Source organism: Trachemys scripta, chromosome 17 (genome assembly GCF_013100865.1).
Source record: "Trachemys scripta elegans isolate TJP31775 chromosome 17, CAS_Tse_1.0, whole genome shotgun sequence".
In the NCBI taxonomy this organism is placed as follows: domain Eukaryota; kingdom Metazoa; phylum Chordata; order Testudines; family Emydidae; genus Trachemys; species Trachemys scripta.
In genome coordinates this window covers 13,194,907-13,205,644 of record NC_048314.1, presented here as the reverse complement: position 1 = coordinate 13,205,644, position 10,738 = coordinate 13,194,907, and positions in this window count along the sequence as shown.

The window sequence follows — 10,738 nt, the reverse complement described above, 5'->3', positions numbered from 1 at the left end:
AGTGAGCCCCTCTGCCTCATTTGGTGGCTGATGGCTCTACAGGTGAATGGGTCTTGTTGCTACGAAGCTTCTCCTGATATGTTGCCTATGTGTCCCCTTTCTTAAGTTAGACTCATGACTCTTAGTGACAGCTAGGGCCCTACCAAATTAATGGCCATGAAAAACGCATCATGGCCTGTGAAATCTGGTCTCCCCCCGTGAAATCTGGTCTGTTGTGTGCTTTTACCCTATACTATACAGATTTCACGGGGGAGACCAGCATTTCTCAAATTGGGGGTCCTGACCCAAAAGGGAGTTGCAGGGGGTCACCAGGTTATTTTAGGGGGCTCGCAGTATTGTCACCCTTACTTCTGCGCTGCTGCCTTCAGAGCTGGGCAGCCAGAGAGCGGCAGCTGTTGGCCGGGCACCCAGCTCTGAAGGCAACGCCCTGTCAGCAGCAGCACAGAAGTAAGGGTGGCAATACCATACCATGCCACCCCTACTTCTGCGCTGCTGCCTTCAGAGCTGGCGGCCGGAGAGTGGCAGCTGCTGACTGAGGGCCCAGCTCTTCCAGACTCTCGGTCAACTGACTCCCGTGTCTTCCCAGGCTACCGCCCTTTTCTTAGGCGTGCTTTTTAGTTTCTCAGGGCTTTCATTTGAGCCCTTGCCCTATCCTGGATCCTCCTGCTGATCCTCTTTCACCTGGGTTGGACCTTCTCTGTTATGGAGAGAAGTGATGGGGAAGGGCCTCAGATGCAGCCACTTCTATTGTTAGTATTTACATGGTGCCGCAGGTGTGCCTGGGGATTTACAGGTTTAGAAGAAAAGCTGGCCCCTGCCTTGAGGCTCATGCAGTTTGGATCCCTGGATGCAGGAGCCAAGACCTGACCACGCCTATTCTCTTCTTTACGTGGTCTAAGGCTTGGTGCACAACAGCTGCACCTTCTCACCTGACCACGCTTCCCTTGACACCGCTGCTGCGTTACCAACAGCTATGGATAAGGACTGCACGGACAGCCTCTTTGTGCTTCATGTGGTTGGCTGGCTACTCCCTTACACCACCTGCACTGGGACCTTCTGCGTTTGGTCTGCTGAGCTGCAAGACCAGGCAGTGGAGGCAAGCTAGGCTCCACAAATGACCCAGCACACAGCTCTCGAAGCGTTGCCCCTCTTGTACGTGGGGTTCCTTTCGTGCTGGCTCTGGATTCCTTTGCTCAAACAGGCATCTTTGTAACACCCTTGTGTGCCTACAGCACGTTCCGTCTGAGGAGCACAAGGCATTTTACAGATGGATTAAGCCTCATGATTCCCCTGTAAGGCAGGTGTTATGATGTTCACCTGACAGATGGGGAAATGAAGGAACAGGGTGGTTAAGTGCCTTGCCTAAAGACATACAACTCAGTGTCAGGTATAGAACCCAGGAATCCTGCACCTTAGCCACAAGACTATCGTTCTGCTTTAACTATTAGCCGGTACCACAAGGAAATTGCTTGCTGGTTTTCAGCCTGAGCCCTGCCCCTGCCTGCCCTGGACTCAAAGGGATGGACATGGCACGTCTGCCCAGACTTGAAGATCAATGATGTGGGGGAGCCTCTGTGTTGTTCCAACATCACTAAGGAACTCTTCCTCTCTGAGCTGTTGGTGGGCCAGGAAAAACCTCCATCCACTCAGAAATCAACCTCGGCTTGTCTTCTGATTGGCCAGCGCTCGGCTACCGCATTGTTTGCACATGAACCTCTGCAGTAGAACATGGACATGCAGCTGGGGGCATCTGGTGTGGCTGTGGAATTGTGTCTGGCAACTGAGTACAAATGTCTCAGGTGACTTTCAATACGGGCTCACAGTGGCACAATCCTCGGCGCTAACTACAGCTGCCATCGGCATTGTTCCTCCCTCTCCTGTCAGACAGAACACCACTTACTTTCCTTCTGGAGCTCCAGTCAGTCCATCTCAGTTATGCAGCTCTCCGGGGAGATGGTGGAAAATGCAGGTTATGGGGACCCTAAGGATTTAATTGCACTTGTAATTGGGGCCTTTCCATCAGGCCCTAGTGGGGGGAAGTGGAATACACCTATAAATATCCTGATTAGAGCGTGGCACCATTATTCTTCCATGCCCAGGAGAATAGGCTAATGAAGGACAGAACAAAATAAAAGCACAAGGCAACAACTCCCGGCAAAAGGGAATGAATTTAGCAGAAAACTGGAACAAAAACCCAGTTCTGGGACTCATAGCTGGCGCTAGCTTTTTTAATCTGCAAAACAGCTGGATATGGGAGAAAACAGCTGGAATGGACACAGATTTCTCAGGAGTTATTAGACAGAGTCTCAGTGGAGCTTGTGTGTGTCCTTCTCCACACACTGCCTCTGGAGAGAGAGGCCTTTGCGTGTCCCTCTTTTCCGTCCATCCCACCACCCTCCATTAGGAATGGCGAAGAGTGGTCAGGATTGGAATGATGTCCCGTCGTGTAAAGGTTCTTGACTGATTGATCCAGCCCCATAGCTGAGTCCCCTCTTCTTGGTCCGGTGAGGAAGGTTCAGTGTGCGGACGCCTTCGGAACTTACCCAGGGTGCTTTTCCTGCATTATAGATGGCTGCATGGATAGGGATGATGGGGAGGGCTGTGTTTCCCTTTCCAATGGTCTAGCTTTGTGACTCTCCCATATAATTGATTGAATTGTCTTCTTACAAGGATATGTAGCCAAGCCATTGTTAGGTCACAATGAGGGGGGCTGGATGAAGAGTATTGCACATCAGTGGTTCAAATCTAGCCCAGGTGACTCTTACAATCTGATGGCTGGTGGCCTGCTGAATAAAATGGATTTGGTGGGTCTCAGCCCAACCTCCAGCTTCTTACATCACACAATCCCTCCACCATCGTTGGCCACTAACTGGCAACATTCTGTTGTCAGCCCTCCTGGGGGGTAGGTCTGTCCTGCAAGTGAAGGCGTGATGCCAGAACTTGTGCTAGCTCTAAGCTGGCTAGTGGAGTAACAAGAGCGGTGAAGACATGGTGGCATGGGCTTCCGAGTCGGCTAGCAACCCGAGGGCGTACCCAAGCTCCCTGGTCAGCTTGTGCTGGGGCAGGTAGCTGAGTACAAGCCCATGCCACTGTGTCTTCACTACTCTTGTCACTGGGGGTATCAGGGTGGCCTGCCCCTTTAAGGGCCAGGAGGCCTTGGCCCAGCCCACCTGTTCACTTAACCCCACCTGTGTAATTTGCTGCCTCCCAGACAGAGGGGGTAGGTCTTGTGGGGTCAGGTGATAGGCTGAGGAACACCTGGGTCTCATAAAAAGGGCTGAGGGTGCAATCAGAGAGAGGGAGGTGCTACGAGAAGCAGGTTAGGGTCATGCAGGAGGCCCCGAGGTAGTGCCTGCAGGCAGGTTTCTGGGGGGAAGCTGCTAGAGTCTTGTGGGATCGGTGACAATAGGAGCCTGCTAGGAAAAAGGGCTTCCAGGCAGAACAAACCCTGAGAGGCAGTGCTCAGCTCAGCTGAAAGAGCAGCAAACTCGGCAGGGTTTGGCAGTAGGGGTGAAAAGCCTGGAGCTCTGGGGAGTGATCAAGTGTGAGAGGGGCTGCAGAGAAAGCGGACTGGGAGCCACCACTCCATAGCTGAGCAAAGAAAGACCTGAACTGGCAAGGCAGACTGACAAGTAGCCCAAGAGGAGGAGATTAATCTTCTGTATGTTGTGGCTCTTAACTGGACAATCCCTACCTGGGAAGGGGATATATTTGCTCAGTGATGAGGCTGGAGTGTCCTGCTACATTCCCTGACATTGACCTTGTGGGGAAGGAGGAGGGGACCCACCTCAGAAGAAACTGAGGTAGGAAACACCTGCTGAGCCATGTTTGACCAGAAGAGGGGGTGATGGGGCAGCCAAGCCCGGTGGCACTGTGCTAGCTAGATTAAAGCTTAGCTGTGCTACAATCCTATGCTTTCCATATAGCTATAACCTTTGTTTGTAAACTTCCAGCCCCACATACACAATGATAACCTCATTGGCATAAAAGCCAAGGAATGGAGGCACGTTGGCAGGGCAGTGTGTGGGTGGGCAACTTGCCCCAGTACAGAAAAAGAACATTAGGCTCCAGGGGCTGGCACTCAAGGCCCTGTCATCAGCATCACGTTAAATAGTGGTAGAATCAAGAGGAGATTCATGCAGAGTGAATCTCAGCCATGTTCATGCCTGGACTTGCAGTCACTGTACAACCAGGATCTTGACCATTGCCCCGGAAAGAACCTTGGGGGGAAAAGATGCCACGTGCTGTCAAATTCTATTCCATTCTAACAGCAATCTCCTCCTCCTGATCTCATCAGCTACCTCTGAGAATAGATGGATTTGCTGTAATGTCTCTGCACCAGGCCAGACGAAATGGCGAGTCAGCAAGAGGTTCAAAGAAGAAGGGATGTTGGTTTCAGAAGGTTGTGTGATTCTAGGCTCTCTGGTCTTGTAACCTAGATCTGCTGCCAGCAAACTGACCCTTGTCCTGAATCTTTGTTTCCAGTGGCTTTAAGTGCAGGGGCTTTTAGCTGTGTTCTTCAACATCATCCAGTATAAGAACCCGTGACTTCTTATCTGGAGTGAAACATGGCTTCCAATGACAAAGTGTGTTCTGGGGGAGGAGATGTAGTGTATGTGTATAGTGTGTGCAAGTAGACTGTGTGATACAGATGAGCGATGGGCTATTTTTATGGCCAATGTGTGTACACGGGCAGGGACGGATTTAGGGGCAGGTGACTGCCTGGAGTGCCGGTCTTGGGGGGGCACCGGGCTCGGGGTGCTGTTTCTGTTGCTAGCGCCAAAGGGAAAATAGAATGTTTGAAGTAAAATGTTTCAGGTATTCTGTATGCGGATTCATTTTTCACTAACCTCCTAGAATGTTCTGGACCCTTTGTAGAATTTTGTGGAACCTTCCAGACTTTCTGAGAACTACATTTTCCTCGAACCTCCTAGAACGTTGTTAGCCCTACCCTCGTGGGTATGTAAGGGGGGGGGCATTGCCAGTCAGTCAGTGAGATATAAGAATGAACTGAAGTGAACTGAGAGCCCAGCTGCGATATTGTGAAGTTTATATACATTGTGTGATATTCAGAAGTTTAACGAATGGGGGGGGGGGGGCGGCTAAAGATGCTCCTCGCCTGGGGCACCATTTGGTCTTGGGCCGGCCCTGTACATGCGTGATCTGTATGAGTGTGAGTGAGCTCTGTATGCACAGGTGGGGTGTGTGTGTGTAATATTTGAGTATATATGTCTATGCATGGGAGTGGAAGTATGCAGAAGCTATGAATGGGTATGTCCGATTGCACAGGGGAGGTGTGTGATATAATTCTCTGTGTATGGAGGAAGTTTACACAGCTGTATATATGGGGTATATGCGTGATATGTCTGGGTGGATGGGGAAGATGTCATACATGAGCATCTACTGTCAATCTGTACACACGACAAACCTGCTGTGCATGTTAGGCCATGTCTTCTGCTGACGAGTTCAAGACTAGAATAGGAGGATTATTGTAGACGGGCAATTTTGGCCGCATTAAGGTGATTAGCACAGTGTACAGGAATGACAAGTGTGCTGCCTGTCCGGACAGAGGGGTGTTGGCTGTTCTGTGTGGGGAAGCTGAGATGCACCACAACTGCCTGACACCAATGCTTTGACTGCAGGACTCTCCTGCATGAAAATGCGCTCCCCCCTTTGGAAAGAAACACGGTGGTTTGCCTGCTGCTGCCCTGCAGTGGGGCTTGAGAAGGCTCTGATTATATGGAGAAAAGAAACCGCACCGAGGAGCTGATTTTTTTTTTTTTTTTTTTTTGTGTCTGAGAAGTAGCAGCTACCGTGTGTGTGTGTGTGTGTGTGTTCAGTGAGTACAACTCACATTGTAATGCTCCTCTCTGCTCTGGATCAGATGGGTAGAAGAAAGCACTTGACCAATGTGCAGTAAGAGGAGATAAGTATGTTTTTGGGAGCAGGTAACAGACTGAGACACAATCAACCCCAGCTGCCTGTCTTTCTCTAGGTAATAGGGTGATGTCTGTCTGTCTGGAGAGGGGATGCTTTCAAGCTGCTCTTGAAGGTCAGTTTTTTTCCCTCTCTCCAGCCTTAACTCCCTTTTCAGGCCAGCTGTCCTACCACACAAAGAGGGCTGGGGGCTGCTCCCTCTGGTGCCTGTCAAGACTATTCCTGTGTCAGCCGCCGGAGCTGCTAGAGAGTCTGGGCATGAGGACACTGAGGGACAGGAATGACTCGGCTGCACTGCCAGCCCCCGCTGGCCTAGGACTGAAGACCTGGCTTGAGTCCTGGATTCTGGCTGCCCTGCCCTGCGGGGCAGTGCTGTGCGGCTTCCAGAGACACTGACCCCGATTCTCCACTGCTTTGCTCCTTGTGTTGTCACTTCTGCCTGTCAAAGTGGGTGTGATATGCTCCCAGCTCAGAATCTTCTCGCAGAATCCTCCGCTTGCTTTGCCCAGGTTTAAATGATTGCCCAACGTTCAGGGCCAAGGCGAGTCCGGTCAGTAGGCTTAGATCAAAGTAACTGAATGCCAATCGCAAAGATACAAACACCGCTGGGGAGGGAGTCTAGTGGCGATAGCACAAAATCAACTCCTGGGTTCTGTTTTCAGCTCTGCCAATCTTGTCGTGTGCCCTTGGCGAAGTCACGGCACCGCTCTGTGCCTCGGTTTCCCCATCTGTAAAATGGGGATGATGCTCACTTTCCTCAGGTGTGGTTGCGAGGCTTATAAAGGTTGTTTAGAGGCTAGGATGGACATTTCTATAGAAGGGCAAAAAGTGTTTATTCATTGATTATTAGAATGATGCAAATCAAAGCAAACCCTCTGGTGTATCTAGTGGCATGCAGACAGTCTCTGAAATAAAAATAACAGCTAGATTTCCATGAAGGGCCCAGTTCTGAGTTCCTTGCATGCCCCAAATCCCCATTGGAGCCAAAACAATGCAGGAGCCAGCTCAAAGGGCTGCAGATTAGAGCTACCGAGGAAAAGATACTTTTCCTGGTGAATATTTTTAAGATATTTTGTTTGGGTGGGGGGGGAGTTAAGGTTGTTTTCAGCAACCAAATACAGAACATTTTCCAGCTTTCCAAACCAAACAAGTTTTGGTTTTCAGTGTTTCAACAAAAGTCTGAAAAATGTAAGTGGAAATCTGGAAATGGCCACTATGTCATTTTGTGTATTAAAAAACCACAAAGTGGTGATGGAAACTTTCTGGCCAGCCCTGCTGTAGCACAAGGGTTGACAAAATCTTTTCAACTTGTCTTGTAGGGTTCATTTCCCAAATACAGCGCTCAGGCCCCACCGCCCATATGTGAGATGTGCATCTTGAGTACCGCTCACTCTGCGTGGGTCAGTTCTCCTGGCTCCAATCCCATGGGCACTATGAATTCCTTGCCACCAGTCTGCTGATGCCAACGCCCAGGGCGAGAATCCGTCAAAGCTGTTTCAGTAATAAGGATTAGTTTTCAGGCCTGTTTAGTCACTGGAGCTGATTCCATGTGCGTCATGGCAGAGGACAGTTTCTGCCAGTCTGATGCTGCTGTGAGAGTAATTGACAACTTGGCTGGGCCTGGGCTGGTGTGGGGAGGTGGCTTGGGAGGCATGTTAGGGCCGATCTTGTGTGTGACCTTGAAATGTCCTACTCAAGTGATGGATGAGGTGGGAACTTGGCTTATGGAAATAGAGTGAGATATAGAGAGGAGATGGGAAGGAGGCCAATGACGGCGGAGAGGGATGACAGAGGAACTGGAGTACTGATGTGAGGGCAGGTATATGGAATCTGTAAGTGTAAAACCTTGAGAGCCTTTCAACAGACGCTCTCTGCTCTGCTCTGCCGTCCCTGGTGGGACATGGGGATGGGAAGAGATGGGATGGATCGTATGACCCGCTCTCTATTGTGTCCCTGATGTGACACATCCACATGTATCCCTAGCGCCTCAAACTCTAAACCTGGGGCACTGTCACCATCTACAGGCTGCAACTGGAAGTGCGCATACGTGATTGTACACTTGGAGAAAGGCCAGGTAGGTCAGTGCACTACGTATTAAGTTTGTCTAACACTTCCCATTGCAAGATTTGATTGCTTATAACTTTGCCAAAACTTAACTGTTTAGGTGTCTGCCTGAGGCTTTTTAAAATGATTCAGCTATTTCCAAGAATGAGGTTGGAGAAAAATACGGTGGTTGTCCGTGCTAAAAATTCTGGCAACTTATTATTTGAACAGCTCTAGCAGTGCCATGCTTTGGAGAAGAGATTTGAAATTTGGCAGAGTGGTGGTGTCAGGGAGGTGCCTTTGCCATCCACATGGAAATCTGCCAAAACTTGGCCAAGTTTTAAGCCTTTGAAAAACTGCAGTTCAAACATTCAGTAGAGATTTAGCTCTTAGCCGTTAAAATCACTGAAGATTTCATCCTCCCTGAACATACTCACTCTCTCAGCTCCTAGGGCTGCCCAGGCTTCACACATGTGATCCCTGCAGAGCAACTGAGCATACACACAGAGACTGAATTAAGGCTTCCCAGACAACCTTATTTCTGATGTTTTCTGACTTCTGAGTGCTTGACTTTGCAGCCTTCATAATGTTCTTTTACCAGTGTTTTGTGTGTGTTGCATAGAATTGGATTTCCCAGGCAGGTGGTTCTATGGCACATAATTTTCCTTGACTAGCTGCCAAATTGATTATTTCATCCTTTCTCTCTGCTCTCCCCACTTTCCCCCCCACAAAAAAACCCAAACGTCTTTGGAGAATCCTGTGGGCAGTAGTGACACCTGCTGGTGGAAGAGGGAAAAGGGCAAAGACCATGTCTTTTTGCCAAAGAATTGACTAAAATTCTGCTGTCCTCTTGGCAGATGGGACACTAGGTGCGGAGGGCTCTGAGCTTCTACAGAGAATTCTTTCCCAGGTGTCCGCCTGGTGGATCTCACCCACATGCTCAGGGTCTAACTGATCACCAGATTTGGGGTCGGGAAGGAATGTACCCCCAGGTCAGATTGGCTGAGGTGCTGGGGGGGAGGGGTTCACTTTTCTCTGCAGCATGGGGCACTTGCTGGTTTGAACTAATGTCAATGGTTGAGTCTCTGTAACTTGAAGACTTTAAATCAAGATTTGAGGACTTCAGTAACTCAGCCAGAGGTTACAGACCTGTTACAGTAGAAGGTAGATGAGGTTCTGCGGCCTGCATTGTGCAGGAGGTCAGACTAGGTGACCATGATGGTCCCTTCTGGCCTTAAAGTCCATGAGGTGGGTTTGTTTTAAAATAAATGGGCAATTTCACCCTTAACTCTCCAGATGTTAAAAACCACACTCTTTTGTAGCTAACACTGTAGCGTTTGTAGGGTCTCCCATTCTTCTCCCACATAGGCCTCCTCAAATCCCATCTGAAAGCTAGACAGAAGGATATATAGGAAGCAAAACAGAGACCAGGCCATGACTTGGGGAGAGGCACTGGACTGGGTTTCTGGGGACCAAAGTGTAATTCCTGCTTTGCCCCAGCTTTCATGAGACCTCGGGCAAGTCCTAAGGGCCTGATTTCAGAGCGACTGAGCATCTGCAACTCCAGCTGAAGCCAGTGGGAACTCGAGGTGCTCAGCACTTCTGCAGATCAAACATTCAATTTCCCTAGGGCTCCCTAATAATTCTTTCCTCCCAGATATGTGTTGGGGGTGGTGGTCAGATACTGCGGTGATGGGGGGGACGATGACGATGTAAGGAGGTATGTGGAAGCCTTCAACTTCACTGACATGCATGGAGTTAAGTGAGAGAGTGAGGAGAGTAGGGATGATTGTTGGCAGGTACCCAAATACCACCCAGTTTCTGTCTGGCTTCTCAATATGTCCAAGTCCCTCTGCTCATGAGGGATGGCAGGGTAGCACCAGGAAGCATTACTGTCCTCCTCCAGGAGTGGAGCGCATTTACGTGTTCAACCCTCCTGCATTCTGCATGCCTGGGAGACAATAGAGCAAGTGTGGGAAGCAGTGTGTTTAAAGATTAGATTGGTCAGTCATTTTGCTGTGAGACTTCATGTGTGTGGGTATACTCTCACAGCAAAATGTCTGACCAAGTATTATTTTATCAACTTCAATTGGTTAATAACTAAGCACAAGGACTGGTTAATAACTTAGACTGATTAATAATTAAATCCCACAGTGTTTTAATATCATGTGCTGCAAAGAGCCGCAGAAGACACATTCAAGAGCCACTCAAGGCTCGCGAGCCGCAGTCTGAGTATCTCTGTCCTAGACCCTTCAAACCTCTGACCGCACTCAGGTTTAAAGCAGACTCATTGCTTTCTATGCAAATGGCTCTTGGCTGTGCCCAGGGCCAGCACCAGCGCGGCAAGCAGGTGCTTGGGGTGGCCAACGCAAAGGGGCGGCACGTCCGGGTCTTCGGCAGCAATTCAGCGGCGGGTCCCTCGGTCCCTCTCGGAGGGAAGGACCTGCCGCCGAAGTAGAAAGCGGCGTGGTGGAGCTGCCACCGAAGTACCGCCGATCGCGGCTTCCCCCCCTGCCACTTGGGGTGGCAAAAACGCTGGAGCCGGCCCTGACTCTGCCTGACAGTTGCCTTATCCTGGCATGACATGAGACCCCACCCGCTCCAAATGGCCTAAGAAAACCTGCAGGTGAGGAGAGCTTCTTGCATAAACTCAGTAATTATGCCCTGAACCAATTCATAATCTCTGCCACATCAGCAGGGGTCTCAGGCAGGCATGAATTGTAGACAACAGGCCAAGTTCACCCCATGCTTGATCCAG